The sequence below is a fragment of the Lissotriton vulgaris genome, chromosome 9 (genome assembly GCF_964263255.1).
Source record: "Lissotriton vulgaris chromosome 9, aLisVul1.2, whole genome shotgun sequence".
Lineage (NCBI taxonomy): Eukaryota > Metazoa > Chordata > Amphibia > Caudata > Salamandridae > Lissotriton > Lissotriton vulgaris.
In genome coordinates, this window is record NC_141697.1 from 112,750,830 (window position 1) to 112,774,144 (window position 23,315).

Genomic DNA, 23,315 nt, shown 5'->3' on the forward strand with positions numbered 1-23,315 from the left:
TGTTGACTCATCCAGTTTGACCTCTAGGTTTTTGGTCGTAAAACCACATTATAATTTGGAGTTGGTGTAGGACTGCATTCAACCTCTTGCGGCAAAGAAACTGTTTTTACAATTCAGACACGGGACACTCCCGTTGTATGCATTCACCAATAAATGGGCGGGTGCCACTAAACAACTCTGTCCTGGGTGCACATTAACAGAAGAAACAGAAATCCATGTGATATTTTTCTGTTCGGCCTATAGAAGGGAAAGGTCCAAATGGGCCCTCCAACTCTGTAGAAATGTGGGTATTAGAAACTACAGAGTGGTCTTTAGGATATTAAAATATGATACTCACCCAGTATTTGCCTGTTGCAATTTCTAAATTCCTATTTGCAATGTGGTGCAAACGCAGATGCATACTAAAAGAAATGAGCTGAGAATTTAAGCACTTTTGTTCCTTATTGATTACTCCTGTGACCTAAACTTGTATAAATTTAGGGTGCCATTGTTTTTAATGGTTTTTTGTTTAAATTATATTTTTAATGTATCTGCTTTAACTGGTTATACTGTTTTAAATGTTGATAGTGACACCCTGGTTACAGCTGTTCCTCATGTTTGCTGTCCCATCTGTGATAATGAATTTCTGTGGGTTGGATCCTCTATATATTGATATTTTAATATTGTCTATGGGCCCTAATGACAATTTGTTCGTTTTATCTTTTTAAAATATTCTGTCATTTTATGATGTTTATTTTATAATGTTATAATTACTTGTGCTTTTATGGCTAGCAATAGCCTAAATAAAGCTTTTTGACTGACTGACATATCTGTCTTTTTTCTCTCTTTGCTAATTTTGATAAACCAATGAACTGACAATAATGAAAATAAATAAATAGAAAAATAGAAATTTTGTAAAAATTGCTCCTTTGGATTTATTGTGATTAATGCGCCTATGTTAGCCCAGTTTTGTTTAATATTGCATTTTACATTGCAGGACTCCCGCGTCTCGAGAAGGGCTTAAAATCGGATTTCCCCTGCTGACAGGTCAGACTATTTTGACCGCAGCGCGCTGAATTACTTGCTGCTGTATTATTTGATTTTAAACTTTTTACTACCTGTAATATCGCGCGCTCGCGCTGCCGCCGACCTTGGCTCCAGGCGCTATCCCTTTCTCCTCGTTTTTCGGGGCATTATATAGTTTAGCTTCTTACCTTGCACGATAATTGGACCTCACCCCGCATTTCGCGGGATTCAGGGCACTTTAGGGCGTTCTAGGGCTCGTAGGGACATTGCGTCGCGGCGATTGCAGCCGCCATCTTAGGTGAGAGAACCAGGTGAGTGCCGATTAGCAGGAGCCATCTTGGTTGGGGGGCTAGTGTTTACATTGCAGGACTCCCGCGTCTCGAGAAGGGCTTAAAATCGGATTTCCCCTGCTGACAGGTCAGACTATTTTGACCGCAGCACACTGAATTACTTGCTGCTGTATTATTTGATTTTAAACTTTTTACTACCTGTATTATCGCGCGCTCGCGCTGCCGCCGACCTTGGCTATAGGCGCTATCCCTTTCTCCTCGTTTTTGGGGGTATTATATAGTTTAGCTTCTTACCTTGCACGATAATTGGACCTCACCCCGCATTTCGCGGGATTCAGGGAGCTTTAGGGCGTTCTAGGGCTCGTAGGGACATCGCGTCGCGGCGATTGCAGCCGCCTTCTTAGGTGAGGGAACCAGGTGAGTGCCGATTAACGGGCGCCATCTTGGCTGGGGGGCCAGTGTTTACATTGCAGGACTCCCGCGTGTACGGTTATATAATATGACTAACCACCAAGCGCGCAGCGCCGGCGCGCAGCAGACGCGCAGCGCCGGCGCGCAGCGGACGCGCCGCTGGCGCGCCAGAGTTGCGCCAGAGGTAAGCCCGTTCGCGCGCCGGTCGCGACCAGCGCCGGCTACCCTGGCTTTTCTGACTCTACCCGTTTAGCATACTCTAGGGAGGATCTCATGCGGTATGATCAGCGGCCCGTTTTGAATGGCAGGACTGATACAGGCTGCAGTGGGACGTTGTCATGCGGCTTGATCAATGTTAGATCTCTTAAAAAACACCACGTAGAAATATCGCTCCTCATTGAGACACATGAGTTAGATGTTCTCTTCATGACGGAGACATGGACCAGGGCCGATAGCGAGGTGGAATTGGGGTTTGCCTGTCCACCGGGCTATAGCATTGGACACAACCCTCGAGTAGGAAGCCGAGGGGGTGGAGTTGACTTTATTTTTAGAGACTCTTTAGATTTCTCTTTATTGGAGATTAAGACCGTGCCGGGCTCTGAACTTATGGGCTTTTCTCTGAAAGGGCAAGGAGGTGTGTTGCATTCCGGGCTGCTGTGTTATAGGCCCCCCGGTACTGCCCCGTCAGCTCTTCCAGAGCTGGTTGACCTCATTTACGATCTGTCTAATGCCCATGCGAGACTACTCATTTTAGGGGACTTTAATCTTTGGCCTAATGGGCCTCTGCACTCAGCGTTCAGAGACCTTTCTCAGGCCTGTGACAATATACATCTACAACAGATGGTGCTCTCTCAGACGCATCTGAAGGGTCACGTTCTCGATTTAGTCTTCGCGGCTAAGAATCAGGTTTCCATCAAGAATATTATCCCTCAATGTTGGACTGACCATGCCTTGGTTCTTTTTACTCTATCTCTCCCTGCCATCACACGTAAACGTGACAAGACGGGAATATTCAATCTCACTAGGCAGTGGTCCCGCCTATTGAAGCAGTCCAGTCTTCCCACCTTACTATCTGGTGGATTTATCCTGGGAGACAACGTGGATATGAGTTATCTACGCCTTACCGAGCTAATCACAGACACCTTGGACAAAGTGATTCCTTTACGGAAAGCCAAAGACAGGTCCAACCTTGGCATGCCGTGGTATTCTGAAGATCTCCATCATCAGAAACCGCGGCGTAAGCAGGCGGAGAGGGCTTGGTACTTAGAGCCTGATAAAGCTTGATACAAACAGGCTCTGCAGTGCTATAAAGCACAGGTCAAATGTGCCAAAGCCAAGTTCCTCGAGGAGACACTGTTGCAGGCCACAAATAAATCCCAAACCTTGTTTAAAATCGTCAAGGATTTGTCTCATCCGGTCTGCGCGGCCAATTGCATCCCTGCTTCCCAGTCTCTGTGTGATTCCTTGGCAGTGGCCTTTGAGGATAAGATCGCCACCATTCTGAGTGGGCTTTCTGTTCCAGCCTCCTCCTGCCCCCAGCCTCAGATGGATATGGCTCCTTTACCTGTCCCTGGGACTTCGGAGACTCTGAAGGAACAAGCTCGGATTAACAATTTTCCCCTCCCTCTCTATGAGGAGTTCTGCCAACTAGCAAATGGCGTGTCCTCAGCATCTCCTATGGACCCTCTACCTCATAGACTGTGGAAGACGTTTCGGAAGGAACTATTTCCTCCTCTGTTCTCCATCTGTTGTCAATCTCTCCACATGGCAACGGTCCAGGATAGTTGGAAACTTGCTGTGGTTTTCCCCCTTTTGAAGAAGGCAACACTGGATCCCTCCTGCTTGGGCAACTACCGACCCATCTCGTTACTTCCATTCCCCATTAAGATCTTGGAAAGGTGGGTCATTAAACATCTGTCCAGCTTTTTGGAAACTCACTCCTGGCTGGACATGGCCCAGTTTGGCTTCAGGCCTGCCCACGGCACTGAATCTGCGTTAGTGGTTGTCCTGGACGATCTTCGTTCGCGGGTCGACTTTGGTCATGCAGCATTTTTAGGGCTGCTTGACATGTCGGCCGCGTTCGACACGGTCAGCCACGACATTCTCATCAGCAGATTGGAAGAGGCCGGGGTGACGGGCCTGGCCAGAGACTGGCTGGTCTCCTACCTTAAGTATAGACATCAAGTAGTGACTCTCAAGCCTTTTAAATCTGGCATAAAAAGAGTGGGGCAGGGGGTACCGCAGGGGTTGGCCATCAGTCCCCTTCTATTCAACCTTTACCTCCGTCCCCTAGTTAAACTGATCAAATCTTTCGGTATCTCGTTCGTTAACTACGCCGATGATACTCAGCTTATCTTTTCACTGGAAGGTAAAGAGGCAATGTCTCAGGAGACGTTCCATAGCTGTATGACATCTACTGCGAATTGGCTGCGTACCAACTCCCTCCAGTTTAACAGCTCAAAAACGGAGGTGTTGCACTGCTCCCTGGACCGTATCTCTCGAACTTTGCCATTAGATTTTTGGCCCTCCACCTTCTAGGGTACAGCTGCAGCGGCAGACTCAGCCCGCAATTTGGGTGTGAAGATCAGATCTAATCTGCAACTGAATGCTTTTGTAAATCAAACCATCGCCACTTGTATGATGCTGCTCCGCAATCTGCGAAAAATTCTCCCCATGCTCCCGGCCCAAACCAGACCGGAAGTTGTGCGCAGTATTATCCTTAGTAAGTTGGATTACTGCAACGCACTGCTTCTGGGTGCCCCTGGGACTTTGATTAGTAAAGTACAGCGCATTCAGAATATGGCTGCTAAATTAGCCCTATCTCATTTGTGCTCGTCTTCTTCATCCCAGGCGCTTAAGGACCTTCATTGGCTACCAGTCTATCAGCGCATCTGCTTTAAATCGCTATGTATAGTCTTTAAGGCCCTCCATGATCAGGACCCTGTCCCGCTACAAGAGCTTTTCTCCTGGTACTCGACCTCTAGAACCCTCCGTTCTTCATCTGCCTATTTGGCCACAGTTCCTAAGATCCGGAGGACACGGATGGGAGGCCGTTCCTTTGGATACACTGCAGCCAAACTCTGGAACTCCTTGCCATTGACTTTAAGGAGACTGGGGGAACTCTGCTTATTTAAAAAAAGGTCTGAAGTCCCATCTGTTCCCCAGAGCAGTGTAGTGAGGTGTCTGTTGTTGGTCTGGATAAATCAAAGCGCCAGGATACCCTTTGGGTAACAGTTTTTTGCGCTATATAAGTAGGCAATACATACATACATATTTGGTGACCCTATAAAGGGCACTATATATTTTATATATAGGCAGGTTGATCTCCTTAGTATTAGTCTGTTTGATCTCCCCTACTTCACTTGCCTATCATTTGTTGATAGGGGCCCCCTTCTTAAAGTCTCAGGTTACACCATAAAGTGGGCAAAATCACTCCTATATGTGCTTAGCAGCTCCCCTCCATGGCTCCCAAGGAACTGTGAGATGCAGATTGCTGTAGGGGGATTTAAATACCTAGGACTAAATCTTACACTCCAGCCCGTGCAGTTTATTGAGGAAAACCTCATGTAACCCCTTTGAAGATTTTGTTGTGATGGTAAACATTGGCGATCACTACAGTTGACACTACTGGGGAGAGCAGCCCTCTTTAAAATGATGGCACTCCCCAGATTCCTATACACCTTACAAAATACCCCATTTCCGGTACACCCCGCATACTTTAAAGCAGTTGATGCTGAAGTGAGCAGACTTTTGTGGGATGGAAAGCCTTCCCGTATAGCCATGCATAAACTGGTGAAGGGATGGTATGATGGGGCAATTGTCCTTCTAAATATAAAAGTGTACTATTGGGCTTCACAGCTCACGGTAATAAATCAATGGCTTCATGCCTCCCAAGGGGAACCAGCGTTCCGCATGGATAGGCATGTCCTTGACGCCCAGGGTGTTATGGGGGCACTGTACAATAAATCAAGGAGAAATACTCTTACAGGTCCAACAGCACATACTGTCAGACTCTGGTTCACTGTACTCCGTGCAGTAGGATGGGAAGGGGTTCTGACACAGGCCAGGCCACTCTGGGAAACCCGACGGCTGGGCAAACTGCTCAACACCAAGAGGTTTCAACAGTGGGATCTAATAGGTATTTCCAAGTTAGGGGATCTGTGGAAAAAGGGTGAGGTCATTGCCTTCTCTCAACTCCAAGAAAGATATGGACTGGCACCAACGGGAATTTTCCGATACATGCAGATCAGACACGCACTCATGGGAACTATCCCACCAGGGACCCAAATGCCAGAGGCCTCACCTTTAGAAGATAGGCTTCTAACAGATTACATGAGTAAAAAAGCCATTTCCCAAACTTACCAAAAAATAATAAACAATCAGCCAGATCCCGCCACAACCCCAAGGGAGCGCTGGCAGACGGACATAGGAGAACTGGATGAGACGGATTGGCAGGAAGCAGTTGCTTCCCCACGAGAGGTTGGGATCTCCTCTAAATCAAAATTAGTACAACTAAAAACACTCCACCGAATCTATGAATAACTATGCATTCACTAGGTCTGACACACCACTCTGCCTGCAACAGTGTGGATTACCAGGCATATTCTATCACATACTATGGGAATGCCCAGGAATTACAGCCTACTGGGAGGTGGTCATGCGCACGATTTGGCAGGTTTGTGAGGCTACTGTCTTGCCAGAACGGAGGAGATGTCTCCTCAATATCTGGGAGACTACAGATCTGAACCATAGGCTTCAAGACTGGGTGATGCTAGGTATGACATGGTGCGCCTGGTTGACAAGAGCGAAGCTTTCTATGGTGACCAAGGTCCAGGCCAAGGATCCGTAGATTGTCGCCTTCCATCGGGCTGTACTCTGTTTTTTATGATGAACCACTTTTTAAATTCATGTCTAGTATTTATTTATTATGATCATTTGTATATATCAAATATTGAGGATTGATTACGCTATATATTTTTTTACATATTGTGCGAATGTGATAACAAAGGGCTGTCTCTCTCCTCTATCCTCTTTTTAACTTGTTTTAAATTGCTTTTATACTTTTTTGATATTGTATATCGAATAAAGTTATATACATACAAACACACAGAGAAGAAATATAGCTCAACACTGGACTGACTCCCACATGTCGCCAATGGTGCAAGGGTGCCCCAAGAAATGGACACGGGTGTGGGGAAAATGGAATACTTTTCGGGGCATCATATGTGAACCCCCCTTGGGACCGATATTGGATATCCGTGAATAAATGAACGGGGCCAAAGATAAAGTGATGTTGTAATGTATGACCTATTAGTATACCATGTCTGTATTAGTTAACTTTAATGCTGTGTAATGAATACTACCAGTAACGAAAAGCCAATAAAAATGTTATTAAAAAAAGAGGTTATAAGAATTTCTTGTCTGTAAGACAAAATTCAGCTTTCCAGTGATCTGCCCTGATTGGTCAGAGTTAAGTGGATTCGCCAGGCTGCTTTGATGAAGTGATATGTTGCACCTGGGATGAAGAGCCATTTTGGGAGGAAAGGGTTCTGCTACATAGGAATGCCTGAGCAAGAGGGAGGGGTTGTAAACCATGAGCTTCAAAGGCCCAGGGGGATACACAGAGAAAGCCATTTCCATCTATGCCTACCCCCTCTGAACCCAGCCAGATGGTAGGCTTATGGAAGGAATGTGCAGAAGCCAGGGGAGGGAGACTATGGAGATGAGCCATCCTCGAAGATGGTTCAGCCAGCTCTTGCCTCTCTGCTGATAGTGTTTTCTGGGAAACCTGTGTGCCACACTTTGGAGGAAATGTTCATGCTCTGGGGTGTTGCCCTGCACTTCATCGAACAGGCGTGCCTTTCTGTGTGACCCCAGAGAACACTGAATAAGTATCCGAGAGGGGCAGTGCCTCTCAGATATGCTCCTTGAAACTACAGAAGAAGAAGGGTCCATGCTGGAAGTTTGATTTGCCTCAAACAAGCCCTGCACTCTGACTGACAGCACCTGCTGCTCAATCTGGAACTACAGCCCTGTGGATCAAACCTGCTTCAAAAGGACTAAAGAGTAGACTGACAGCAAGCTGCAGGTTAACAGAGCTCACCTGGACCATCACCACAAAGAATCCACATTCTGGAGTGACTCAAGTGGATTTGGAAGGGTTTTGTCTAAGTGGAATGTGGAGATTGAAGTCCCAAACTTTCAAGGACCATCTTGGAGCTTCCATACCCATGGAGTAAGTTTTGGACACTTTGGGACCCTCAAAGGAACTTCAGCAAGAAGTTCCAGAACATTGATTAACTTTATACCAACTTTGAAAAAAAGCTAATAAGTGGAGCTGGTAATGTGCTGATGCTCTAGCCTTGTTCGGTCTGCCTGAAGTAGACTCGCACTTACACTTTAGAACATTTAATAATTTTAAAGATTGTCTCATAAAACATTGTTTTATCTAATTTAGCTGTGTTCTTAAGGGGATTACTTGTTGCACTACTGGCGGTGCCCATCTGTAAGAGCGGGCCTGCCAGGATAGGTTAGCGCTCTAGTTGTTCAAGGAAAAATCCATAAAATACGCAATACTGTGACCACGCAGTGGGCGCGCACAGCGATGGCGCCAAAGGCAAGCCCGTCTGCGCCCAGAAAGCGCCCATCGCCAGAACACCTGCCCAGTTTTTGCGAAAAAAGCTACTCACAGGAACTATTACTTAGCCGGAATACCGGTGACTGCCCTGACCCTACTTTACTGATAGACTGTGGGATCGATGGCTTAACTAGATGTAACTCCTATGGACTTGTGGCCTGGCACCTGCCGAGTGAAAACATAAGTGAGAATGAAATCAGGCATTGTAGCAATGGTTGGGGGGGGCTCTTCAGGTCCATTAAATGACCAAGTTTCCTGCCCAGGGGTTATTCACACACATCTGTGCCTCGCAGTGTCCTATTACAGACAATATCAGTTGTATTTTATTGAACACAAGATCGATGAGGAAACATAGAAATGAACTAGATTGTATGATACAACTTACGAACCCTGACCTCATCTTCCTGACAGAGCCTGGGGGAATAACGCTTCTGAACCGGATTGGAAAGTGGCTTTACCCGCGGGCTACCAGGTAGCCGGTACAGACAGGGTGGGGAAAAAAGGGGGGGGTAGCTATTATCTACAGGTCCCATTTCACAGTGAGGATCTCACCTGCACCAATATTGGAAGCTGAGGCGATGACCTTTAGCATTAAATGTCACAACACCTTGTCCTTCAAGGGGCTCTTTATTTACAGACCCCCAGGGGCGCGGACCTCTTTCTTCAGACTTTTCTTGAGTCATGTCTAGATGCCCTAACTTACACAATTTTAGGGGATTTCAATTCCCACCTTGAGGCCAATAATAATCCTGAAACCACCACATTGGTGGACAATCTTCCTAAATGTGGGCTGAAGCTGATAGTATTAGAGCCCACACATAGAGGCAGGTCACACTCTGGACGGCATATTCACCAATAACCAGGACATAGAACTAATAAACGTGATGCCTCTGCCATGGTCCATTCATAAAGTAATACACTTTAATATAGCAAATCCCATAATCAGCTGACCTCATCAGCACAGACCGCCTAAGGTAAAATCCCTTCCATGGAAAGCTATCCAAAAAAGAGAATTGGGAGCAGTCCCAGCGGAATCCCCCCCCAACAATATATTGGACTCTAATTTGTCAGCAATGAAATTTGATGACTGGATTAGGTCATCAATGGATCGGCTCGCCCCAGAAGTAACAATGAAGCCTCAAATCAAGCGTCATCACCTTAGAATGTAACAGAGCTCAGACCCGTAAAAGCTAAATACAGATGTCTTGACTGACTGTGGAGGACAGATTACAGTGACAAACTTAGGCAGATGCGTCACTTTGTAAAACCCTGCGCCACATTATACCTGCACAAGGTATAATGTATGCAAGGGGGGCGTTTTGACGCAAGAAAGGGTCATGGAAGTAAAGCTGTGAAATTTATAAGATTTCACTGCGCCACTTCTAGGACTCAAATGCGTCAAAATCTTACGCCTGCCTCACAGCAGGCGTAAGACTGACGCAGGCCATTTCACATGGGGCTTGCCCCATGTGAAAGGACACATTGCTGGAGTTGCGTCACTTTTGTGACGCACTCCAGCAATGTGTCACTTTTGCGCCTACAGATACGTCAGAAATACTGACTTATCTGTAACTCCTTGCGACATGATGTGTCATACTGTAAATATGACGCATCATTGGTGTCGCAAGGAGAGCACAGTGAAAAGTGACGCATCACTGTTTTCATGCAGCCATGCGTCACTTTTCATAAATGAGGCCCTGGAAGTTTATCAGGTTGCCCTGGCTTCAGAGAATGCATCACCGCAGACATGTCACGTGTGGTCGGTGTTCATTCCAGGTCTGCCTCTGCCTGTCTCATTGACTGACTGTCTCTTGGTTTTTGCGCACACCCTTTCAGGTCCCCAATTGCTTCAACTGATGCTCTTCTTCCAAATGAGCGCCTGTTGGCGGGACTTCTATGAGCCTAAAACAGTCTCAGATAACAATAATAATCTCTATTATTTAGCAGGGGGCGAGCACACAGTGCCACGGCGGCCCGCGGAGCCTCATTCATGGCTGGATGCCTCGTGTACACTGCTTATCGTTAATAAGGGCTTGCTGGTTCACCCTTCTGAATCTGGCAGGTGATCACTCCTCTTATGAAATACAAGCTCCAGCACAACCAGGAAGACATCTAATTAGGCCGTGCATGTGCCCGAATGTGCGCTAATGGGCGATAAAGACAATGCAGGATAATTTGCAGAAAAGTTACCCTTATTATCATTGTCAGCCTTGCAAGGATGTGCACAGTAGTGCAATGGGGTGAGATTGGCTTCCATTTCCTTTGTCTGAATGTTTGTATCAGATAATCACTACTAATAAACAGAATAAGAGGGGCACAAATGCAACTTTAAACAAGTAATTGTCAGCAGACACTCAGGCACTAACCTGCTGTTTTCCCCAGTCCTGTTCCCACCTCAACCCCACTTTGCAATGAAAACTTCGAAACATACAAAGGGAACCCATGCAGCCAAGCAGGGAAACAGGGTTATGTTTTGAGAGAGAAATGAGACCTCAGGTTCTAGTTCAGGTGCTCTCTAAGTGCAGTTCTTTTGTTTTTCTAAGGCCTCTTTGCAGCCAAAGGTAAAGGTAACTCCTTCCTGTAGCCACTGTGCCACCATGCAGATGGTTACTTGTGTAAAGGGTCGGGGCCCTAGGCCCCCATGCAATGTAAATAACCACACTGACACACTAGCTTGGTATCTGGAAGTGGCCCAGGGCATGTGGAATGATGGAAGCCAGCCCTCAGGGAGTGGCTGATAAATCCATTCATAGAGAAAGACTAGCACCGTGCCCGGCTGGTCAATACATCCCTCCTAACCATTATAAAAAACAGGACAACAAGTCCAACTTGTGGGAGAGAACAAAATGACAAAAAAACAACTCCACTGAGTCCATTCAAGTTGCTAGCAGGACAGGATACGCGGACAGGTGCAGCTGGAGCACCAGGCGTCCCGGCATGCCTCTGCCGTTTTCACCAGACTACTCTGGGCATGAATGGAAGTCTAAATGAACTCTGGATTTATCGCTCACCAATTCGAATTGTCACAGTTTACCTGGGCACTGTGGGTCCTGTCCCACCTGGTCTCACCATGTGGAAGTCTATATACACTATTGGCTGTGAGGGTGCAAGTGGAGCAATCTGTCTGTTGCCATTTTCAAAGGTGCTCTGGCTCCTTGGCTAGCATTCCTCCAAAGACATCCTGGTTACAATTGACGAGTCTTCTTCAGATGCTGCAGTGCCACCAGCTGCCCATTGGTGGAGCAATTTCCGACATCCTTCTCATACCAGGATTCCTCTCTCACAGGAACCCTGTGTGGTCCAACCCCACGTCTCTCACCAACCTCAGACCCATTTCACTACTATCATGTGTGAGTAAAATTGCGGAGAAATTTGTCAATGCCCAACTAAATGACTTTCTGCAAGAAACCAACACACTGCACCTCAGGCAATCAGGTTTCAGAACAGGCAACTCAACTGAATCAGTGCTGCTCCACACCACCAGCACCCTAAAGTTTGCCTTGGATCAGGGTAAGGAGGCATTACTGATTCTGTTGGATCTATCGGCGCCATTCAACACTGTCTCTCATGACATCTTAGGAGACAGGAACACAGCGGAGTCAAAAACAAGGCACTGGCCTGGATTACATCTTTCCTAGATAATAGACATCGGATTGTAACACTGGGGAGTTACAAATGGGGAGAAAAATGGTTGTCATCGGGGGTTCCCCAGGGCTCATCCCTGAGTCCAACCCTCTTCAATCTTCACATGACACCACTTCTCTCTCTGATGGCCGATGTTGAATCTATTGCATACGCAGATGACACTCAGCTGATCCTCACTCTTGACAAAAATTCCACAGTGGTGGAAGAGAAGTTTCACCACTGTCTTACAGCAGTGATGGATTGGATGAAACTGAATCACCTTAAATGTAATAGCTCTAAAACAGAAATTATGCTGTTTGGAAAGGCAAATGTATTTAGGCCCAATCAGTGGCGGCCCTCAAACTCAGATGCTCCAACCACAACAGAAGAAACAGTCAGAAATTTAGGAATAAAATTCGACCCCACACTATCTTTCCACAAGCAAGCACCTGCTATCGCAGTCATGTGTTTCCAAACTATAAAAACTCTCTGAAAATTCTTCGACCTACTTCCGCTGCCTGCTAGGAAGATGGTTGCAGCAGCCCTAATTTTATCTCGCTTGGACTACTGCAACAGTATTTAAGCAGGAATGAAAAAGACGGCCGTGAAAAGATTGCAGGGGGTCCAGAATGCTGCAGCGAGACTAGTACTCAAACTGTGTACAGACTCCCCCTCAGCAGCAGCACTTAAAGCGCTTCACTGGCTACCGGTTCATAAGAGGATTCTTTTTAAAATCCTGACCATTACATACAAAGCCATAAGCTAAAATGGACCAGAATATCTAAGATCCAGAATCAAGCCATACACACAAACATACTCTGCGGTCTACTTCAGAGAACTTGTTAACAGTACCCGAGTTCAAATTGAAAACCAGCGGTGGAAAGACTATGGCAGTACTAGGGACAAAAGCCTGGAATGTTCTACCCACTCAGCTGAGGCACACACAAACGGAACCTACTTTCAGGGAGCTCCTCAAAACGTGGATTTTTTCTACCCCAGATCACCTGGTGCTATCTCTAATTTAAATCGCTTCACTCAGGCATCCTCTCCTCTGTGAAATCTCCTAGCTGTCCTTTTTCCGCTAAGCGCCAAGATGCTCCTTGTAGTGAACATCGCGCTATACAAAAAGTCATTCATTCATTCAAGGTGCTCCTTCATCTGGCGCCTTGCTCACCCGGTTTCTTCTCTTGTGGTGGCATCCTTTCATCACTGAGGGTGCAGTCAGCACTCTCCTCCTGAATGCGGTGGCATTATACGACTGCAAGAGGCACTCATCGCCCACCTTTTTCTCCTGAAGGATTTCGCTGCTCTGGAGCCTCCTTGCTCAGGCCAACACTCTTACAGCCTTTACTGAGAGCAACCAGTCTGTGATGGTGTTTGCTGAGATTTACATTTGTTTTTCCAACAAAATGCCTGGCAGTCCTCTTGGCTAGACAGTGCTGTGGTGCCATGGGTCAATGCACAGACTCTTCTCACATGGGGCGGCATATACAACACACTTGCCACGGCTCCTAGCCAGTTCATGCCCTTTTGGTGCGGACCCTACTGCAGTTCAGGGCCACAGCCCCTCTCTTTGCACTGCAGTAATTTCCGGCAGGCACAGTAGCTGTCTCAATGCTACATTCACAGGGGTTACCACTCTCCTCTCACTCTGCAGCCCACCAGGGTCGTGCTGTCCTCATAGCAGCCTCTGGTCTTGGCACTTGCTCTCAGTTGGTCCCGCGATCTCTTCCAGGGCAGCCTTCCAGCACTACAGGTGCTTTTCTCTCCCCATAGGATTACATTGTCTACCGGATTCAACATATATGGCATTACTCCAGAGATGTGTGGGGTCACATCAGACATTGACTATCTCCATCGCAAGATGCAGTGCCACAAGACACTGCCGGGTGGCGCTGCTGCACTCTCTTCAACACTCAGCCTTCTCCTGCAGGCTCTCTCTGTTGTGCCAAGTTTGGGGTTTTTTCACAGCAGGCTGCTGGGCCTCCAGCAACCTCTAGGTGTCACTGCCACCGCTCTTCATTCTCTACCTGCAGGCCACGGCCTTGTCCGGCTGGGCCACTGTTGGAATCCTCCTCTTGCTAAGCAGCAGTTTCACATTCCTCGCTGGCCGTGCAGGGGCCTCCCACAGTGCTGGCGGCCTCCTTCAGCCCTGCTCGTTTCTCCTGCAGGGAGAACAGTGGCTGGTAGCAGGTTCACTTTGCGGGACTTTCTACTTCAACCCGCCGCACTACATCCTTGGCTTGCCGTACATGTGGGGTTGGAGACTTCAGATACTGCCAGATTCCGACAGTGATTCCTTTCTCCATGGCCCTCGCACTGCACCATGCTGTGCAGCGGCCTCACCCACTTACTCCTAACAAATCACCCGCCAGGTAATGCCGCTGTGCAGCACTTCTCCACATCCTCTCAACCAGAAGCCTCATATTTCTACTTCCCTTTTTACTTTTAGTGCATGGCCCTACCGGCACTTATCACCCACCTCAACAGTTCTGGGCAGTTCGCACCTCTCTTCGCCCATCCCGGCTTCACTTCCTCTTGGACAGGGCAGAGGACGTTCGGTATGGCACCCACAGTGACTCACACCACCAGGGGCAGTGGGAGGCCCTACGGAAGTTCAGACATGCCAGGATCTATATCGGTGCACTTTGGATGGTGCTGGCACCTTATACTGGTGGCCTCGCTTACAGTAAAATTACTTTTGTAGGCACGATTCTACAGTCACTTCAGCCGTTTCTCAGTGGGTGGAGCTTCATAACCCACGAGGCACTGCAGCGGCCATCATCCACTTGTTGGGAGGGGGGCGCCACCGTCCTTCCCACGCTGTCATGACTCTGCCTTATGGTACCAGCACAAGGCTCACTACGACAGGATGTCTCCTGCTGTATGGCAGCATCTTCTTTAGCATGCTGAGTCATTTGCCATGGCCCAGTGCCCAGCGCTAGTACTTCACTGGGCATTCTACATTCTGCCCACAATCACTGCCGAAATGGGAGGGGTGTCCTGCTAGCAGATCGGTGGACTGAAGACGTCTCGTTCCAGGCGCTAACTGCACTCCATCACTTCTGCAGACCTCATGCAGCCATACCAGTCACCAGTATGATTGCAAGGGCCTCGCCGGTATGTGCTCCGGTCGGTCGCCTTCTTGCCCTGCAAACATCGACTGCCAGCTCACAATTGGTGCATAGGTGGGCCTTCGACTCTTGTTATACTCCCCCCACCACCAATCGCAGTTGCTGAAAGCCTACACATGGGGCAGTTCCCACTCATCGCCAAAGTAAAGGGTTGGGCCCTAGGCCCCCATTCAATGTAAATAACCACACTGACACACTAGCTTGGTATCTGGAACTGGCCCAGAGCACGTGCGCCTGGCCCCTTTTATTGACAGGGTCACATGACCTGTGACACCTGTTATGGATGGGTGTGGGATGATGGTGGAAGCCAGCCCTCTTGGAGTGACTGGTAAAAACATTCATAGAGGAACAATAGAACAGGGACTAGCCGGTCACTACAACTTGCACAGATGGCCGATGCCTCTAAGAATGGTCACAATTTGAAGGAAAAAGGGACTGGCATTAAAAAATACTCTAAGCAGACAGGAGAATTCATAAAAAGAATGGTAAAGGAACTTGGCTGTCTCAACACCTAGGCAGATGAGGAAGGGATCAGAAGCGGGAATCCAGATAATGGAAAAGGAGGAGGATTCCAGGAGATGGAGATGAATTCCAGGTGACAATAACCAGGAAGGAGAAAACCACCTCCAGAGATTCTAGAATATTTGCGATGGAATGAGTGTCAGCTTGAAGCTCCTCATATAGTGAATAAACAGGAACTAAAGATAGAGGCACATGAACTGACCAAAGAGGACAAAAGGTTGCTATGATATATTAGTTAGTGTAGCAGTCTAGAGTTTCACAGGGTCTCGGAGGAGACCGGAAGCACCTCCACACTATGTATCACCTTCTGGCCAGGCGTGGCCAGAAGGCTTAAATAAACGGGCCGGAGTCGCTCGGGACTTCCAGCCCACACTGACTGCAAACTGTGTCTGTGTGCTTCATTTGCCCTTCCCGATATATGATCCCGAGTGCGCCATAACTCCTAGTCACTGGTGTCCCCCAAGCGCTTGCTGGCCCCCACACTGGCGACGAGGGTGGGATGGCGCTGCCCGCATGACAAGGAGCTGCCCGGCAATTGTGGACGTACCTGGAGGCTCCGAGGGAGAAGCGCACCGCGTGCGAGCCCGTCAACAAAAGGAAGGAACACCCAGAGGCTCCGTCGGCGAAAGCTGCCCCCGTTAAGCAGCGCGCACTGCAGGGGCTGAGGACAGGCACATAAGGACCGCTCGAGAAGTCACGTGGGCACCGGCAGAAGGCCTGCAGCACACCCGAGCGGAGGACTGACTGAGAGGAAGACGCGCGCATGCGCAAACACGCGAGGCCCAGCCCCGGGGATCCTGAGCACGGAGAGAGCGCTCGCAGCGAGAGGAGCCAGTGTGAAGACAGAAAGAGTAGACTCAGTTTGTACCTCCACCCGAGGTGGACGAGGAAGATGGCCTACCCAAACAATGTGACGTACACCGTGTGGTTACTGTGGGCACAAAGAACACAATCAAGATGGCTGCCCCGCAAGGGGAAAGACATGCTCAAAGTGTGGAGTGCCGAATCATTTTGCAAGCGTATGTCAAGGAGGTTTTCGAGGAAGGAACCCTTCAGGGAAGAAGACGCTGACAGGCGCCGTGAGGCATCTGTCATTGGAAGAAACACAGACATCACGTCCAGTGAAAACACTATCTCGTCACCGTACGCGCCTAAAAGACTCATCCACAAAGGAAGATGAAGAATGTTACTTTGTGTCATTCTTGAGTGACCTGAAGAAAAGACGGAGACCACAACCAAAGTGTCAAATCGAAATCGACGGATCACCCGTGACAGGTTTGATCGATACGGGAGCAACGATAAACGTGATGGGCCTGCAACACAATAAGAGACTAAGGGCCAGATGTAGGTAATCCTAATTTATCGATTCTAAAATACAGAATTTTACAGAATCGGTATTTTAGAATCGGTAAATGCGATGTAGATAAAAAATCCGTAAAAAATACTGAATCGGTAAAATTCAGAATCGGACAATCGGTATTTACCGAATCGGTATTCCCAATTCTTTCCTATGGGCCTTTTTGCCCATAGGAATGAATGGGAAATACCGATTCGGTAAATACCGATTCAGTAAATACCGAATCGGAAATAAAACAAAAGCGAAACTTAAGTAGGCAGCCAATCAGGTGCTACCACCCACCCCCTTCCTACCATCAGGGAACTAGAAGAGGTCAACAAAAACATGGCTGCAGGGATTCACAAAATGACCCAATCGGTGCAGCTGCTATGCACCAAACTGGACAACAAATTAGCATCAAGGCGCAAGGAAAGGCAGCGTGTGCATCAACAAAACAAAGCAATCAACCTCCTGGCCACAGCCACATCCCTGCTATGCAGGAGAAGCATAAACATGCAGGAGGCTCTAACCCAAAACAGCAATGAGATCACTAGGGGCATGGGCAGGATGACCAGTGCTCTTGAGGCGCTGTTAAATGCCCAAACTGCACATACTTCTGCTCTGGTTGTGCCAGAGAGTGAAGAGAGGACCAGTAAGAGCAGCATGGCAAGCTCCCTTGTCCTAGAAACTAGGAGGAGCAGCAGGCGCCACGCTGAGGCTACAGGCCAAACAGAAAGTGAGCACAGTGAGCACCATACGACTGGCACTGGGAAGCGAGGACGCAAATGACTATTACAGTTCATGTGGAAGTGACCCAGGACTCACATATTCCAATTAAAAAATTTGTGTTGAATTTTGGGCCCTTTTTTATAGCCTGCACCTGGTTACCACCTGATTTCAATCCATGGTAAATACAGACTCTTAAATACCGAATTTCATGCAAATTCGGTATTTAAGAGGCTACCTACATCTCAATTGTCATTTTTACCATTTCTTAATTTCCGATTCGGTAAATTTACTGATTTGGTAAATTTACTGAATCGCAAACTTCACATATTCGGTAAATTTACTGATTCAGAAACTTTACCGATTCGAAAACTTTATCGATTTGGTAAATTTACCGAATCGGAATATTTACAGATTCGGAAACTTTACCAATTTGGTAAATTTACCGATTCGGTAAATTTACCGATTCGGATGTTTTTGTGTCCCCTACCTCTCACAACCAAATACAGGTCCGTAAAGGCCGAAATTCGGTATTTTGGCCTTTAAAGACTGGTATTTGGTTACCTACATCTGGCCCTAAATCCAAGACCTTAACTGACCCCGTCCAAGATTCGAATCCTAACTTATGGAAGTCAGAAGCCACTCCCCCTGAGAGGGAAGATGGTGGTCCAAGTGAAGTCCGAAGGTCACGAAGTCACAACGACGTTCCACATCGTCGACAGAGAGGCGGATCTACTCGTAGGGAGCCACACCACAGAAAATTTCAACCTAATTGCTTTTGCCAACTGTGTGAAAGTACTCTAAATGGAGGATATCCTGCAGCTATTCCCGAGACTCTTTAAAGGGCTAGGAATGATCAAGAGACAACCAGTGAAGTTAAATATCGACAAATCTATTCAACCGGTTGCGCTGAGGCACCGGGGAATTCCATTTCATCTCAGGTCGGCCGTCGAACAGGAACTGATCCAGCTCGAACAACAAGGGGTAATTGAAAAAGTAACCAGCCCGACACCATGGGTGTCTCCTATGGTCATAGCTGAGAAGCCCAGGCAACCCGGCAAGATAAGAATAGGCAAAGACACGAGGATGCCCAATAAGGCAATAAAAGGAGAAAGACACCTCACACCCACAGTAGACGACATCCTCACCGATTTGAACGGATCGAAGTGGTTCTCAAAACTGGATCTAAACGCTGGCTATCACCAGCTAAGGCTAGAGGAGGAAAGTCGATACATCATGACATTTTCGACGCATCTTGGGCTCAGGCGATACAAAAGACTACATTTTGGGATATCGACAGCAGCTGAAATCTTTCAAAATGCGATAAAGGAAATCCTCTCAGGTCTCCAAGGCGTACTGAATGTGAGCGACGACATTCTGATATATTCGAAGACCATTGAAAAACATCATCGGTGACTCAGAGCCACGCTTCAGCGGCTAACAGATCATGGAGTGACTGTAAAGATGAGGCTGAGGCAGTAGGTTAGGTTCAGGATTTATTCAGGAGAAGAGAGCCGTCCAGCTTGAGGGAAGGACACAGCAGCAGCAACTGCCAAACAGGGAACACTGGGGAGGAATCCTCAGTACAGGACAATCTACAGAGTGACATCACAGGGTGATGGGATGACAGCAATAGCAATACAGATCACCACACACCTCCCCCCTTTTTTAAAAAAAAAACAATTCAAAGAACATAGTAAAACAATAAGAAAAAGGCAAATCAGATGTAATCACGGTATTTGTTGGGCCTCACAGTAGCCCTCGAACTTTTCCTCAAACAATTGTCAGCACTAAGATGAGAATCAACTTTTGAACCATTGCCAACATTGATATTAGATGGAGAAGCAGTTGCACGGGAGGGATCTTTGGCAACCCGAGAAGTGCTCCACCAATTACCATTAGACAATTTGACAGCATTCTTGCGAACTTCAACAACCTGTTGGGATTCAAGAAACTTCGAAAGGCCTTTCTTAACTAAGACAGGATTCTTGATTCTAACCCAGTCACCAGGATGAACGTTATGGGAAGACACAACTCTAGGTACAGTAGAACAAGGTGGAGAACTAGAAGATTTTTTGTTGGCACACTCCCATACAGCTTCCAAATCACAGCCCCGGTGGAGACTCTTGACCATCCAAAAGGGGACAGCCTGGGAGCAAGCTTTCCTTCCTCTCATTAGCTCGAAAGGAGAAAAACCAGTGGCAATATGGGGAGAAATGCGATAAGACCATATAAGATCTTTAACAGCTTGTAAGATACAATTATTTGACCTGAAAGCAGCTTGCACACATTCGACAATGACTCTGTTAAACCTCTCGGTTTTGCCGTTGCTTTGGGGATGGTACAACGGAGTTCTGGTATGTCTAATACAGCAATTGTTAAGAAAGACACCCATCTCTTTGGAAATAAATTGAACCCCGTTGTCCGTGAGAATTTCCTCAGGACACCCTTCCCTGAGAAAGATTCTGCTCAGACAATCAATCACACTTTTGGAATTGGGAACATTGATAGGTTCAACTTCGACCCACCTGGAAAGATGATCAACAAGGACTAGGAAGTATTTTGAAGAATTGGGAAGGACATGGAACGGACCTAAGAAGTCCAAACCAATTTTTTGCCAGGCCCTAGCGGGAGGGGGAACAACAGAGTTAGAGACACCTTCTAAAATGAGGACCTTGTCACTAGTGTTACAACGTGAACAGAGTTTGATGGCTTCAGTAATCTGGTTGTCCATTCTTGGCCACCAAAAGTTCGATCTTACATTTCTCTTGGTAATGGTGGCACCAAGATGACCAGAATGTGCATCAGTGATGATTTTCTCTCTGTAAATAGAAGGGGGAACAAATTTTCTCCCCTAACAATTTTACCATTCTCCAAGGAAAGTTCAGAGTTAATCTTCCAATAAATTTGAAGTTCAGGAGAAAGAGTTTTCTCTTTGGGCCAACCTTTTTGTATGAAGGAGGTAACATCTTTGAGAATGACATCATTCTCGACAGCTTTGATCCAGTCACATTCAGCAAAGGAAACAGAAATTTGGGAGATGTTGGCCACAAAACACTCCTCAATGTCAGTTTCGTCATTCTCATCAGATGCTTGTAGAGGTAGCCTTGACAGGCAGTCTGCTCGTCTATTTTTGCCACCAGGGATATAAACAACCTTGAAATTGAATTCTAAAAGCTTAGTGGAAAGTCTAGCCAATCGTGCAGTGGTGCGATTGACGTTCCTGCCTGATAAGATATCAACAAGGGGACGATGATCGGTTTGAAGGATGAACGGTCTACCCCAAAGATAGGACTTAAATTTTTCAACACTCCACGCACAGGCAAGCAGTTCCTTCTCTATAACCGAGTATTTCCTTTCAACAGGACGGAGAGTCCTGGAGGCAAATCCAACGGTAAATTCTTTACCATAGGCCATTTGGGAAAGAACAGCCCCCAAGCCATATTCACAGGCATCAACAGTAACAATGGTTTCCCTGTTGCCATTGAAAGGTTGAAGAGCAGGAGCATTGGTAATATGCTTCTTGATAAGTTGAAAACCTTTTTCGCACTCATCAGACCAGCTGAAAGAGGCACCTTTTTTGAGTAAAAGTCTAAAACATTCAGTGGTCTTGGCATAGTCTCTCATGAATTTCGAGTAGAACTCACAGAGACCCAGAAAGGACAACAGCTGTTCCTTGTTTGAAGGGGGGGGAGCTTCGATGATGCTTTTGACAAGACCAGATCTTGGCTTGATGCCATTTTCAGAGATGATGTGACCGAGATATTCCACTTCTCTGGTTTTGAAAACACATTTGCTTTTTTGTAAGGTAACACCTCTATGTTCCAAAATGTGAAAGACCTGGTCAATGACTTTGTCATGTTCATTCTCAGATTGGGTGAAAATGAGAATATCATCTTGAAAGACGACCACATTGGTGAGTTCCTCAAACATTTCTGACATGATGCGCTGGAAAACAGCGGCAGCAGAGGCCAACCCAAAGGGAAGACGACGAAATTGGAAAACGCCATCAGGTGTAACAAAGGCAGTAAGGTGACGAGAGAGAGGATGCAACTCAATCTGGTGGTAGGCCGCCTTTAAGTCAAATTTTGAAAACCAAGTAGATGAACCTACTTTTGCTATTAAATCCTCAATGCGAGGGAGAGGAAAGCCATCCACCCAGATAGCCTGATTAAGGCTGCGTAAATCCACACACATCCTAAGATCACCAGACCTTTTCCTGGCAAGAACGATGGGGGAAAGCCATAATGTCGATTCGACTTTTTCAATAATTTCTTGTTCGCACAGAGATTTAAGATGTTTGGACAAATCCTCTCTGATGCTGAGTGGCACATTTCTAAGTTTGTGTTTGACTGGAGTAATGCCGTCCTTAACCTTGATAAAATGTTGAAAATTAGTGATTTTTCCAAGGCGATCTTCAAAAACCTTTTTATATTTGTGCTCCCACAATTTATCATTCAAAATGTTACAAACAGGGGCAGGAGATGAGGACATGGAAAGGGGAGAGTTGCATTCTTCAATAAAAACAGGGTTGGGTAAACCAGGCTTAATGGTGACACCGAACTCTGCTTGATGAATGAGACCCAATACATTGATGCCACGCTTAGCAACATAAACCTTCCCTTTGATAAATTTGTTAAAAATGGAAATCTCAGCCCAGAAATAACCTAACAGATTAATTCTACTACCCTCAAAGGCTACAGAAAGGACATCAGGAGGGAGTAAACATTTGTCATGCCAAAAGTGAGAATACTTATCGTGGGAGACAATAGTGATGCGAGCACCGGTGTCTACGAGTAGTTGAATATGACATTTGTCAATAGTAGCATCAACCTCAGGATCAGGAACAAGAAAAGTACGGCTACTAATATCATTATCTTTCACAACAACTACATATTCCTGACTGGTGACATCAAATTCAGAACATTCAGATGGATGTTCAAGAGAATTTGAATCAGGAGAAAAATCGTTCTCATTCATGATACAACGTACATCACTTCTTTTACCTCTCATGCAGACCTTTGAAAAATGACCATTTTTGCCACATTGACTGCATTGTTGGTTGGCAGCAGGACAATTTTTAAAATTAGAAAAATGGTAAGAGGAACCACATCTAAGATGATCAAAGACATTTTGACCTTCGACACCCAGATGATAGTACATTAAACTCTTTTTTCTTTCGGCGCGATATCTGAGACCATCTATAGCACCTAAATAAGCCATGAAGGATCTTAGCCATAGTTTCCATTCCAAAGGAGGATCACCGGGAGTTTGAAGAAATGGAGCTGGAGGAGAAACACTTTGCATTGTAGTATCTTCTATTTTCTCTAACTGAGCTAACCAAAAAAAAAAAAAAATACACAATACACAATAGCTTGTAAGAACTGTGCGCCAAAATATGTAAATGCTGTGCACATCAGCGTGTAACAAATGCTGTGCACGTCAGCGTGTAACAAATGCTGTGCACAACAGCGAGTAATTTGTGCACAATGGTGAGTAAAAACTGTGCACATCAGTGTGCAAATGCTGTGCACATCAGCGTGTAAACGAAGGTGACATAAGCGTGAGGAATATAGGTGTAGATTAAAGCTGTGCGCGTCAGCGCAAAGTTGAAAGCTTGGTCAGCTGTG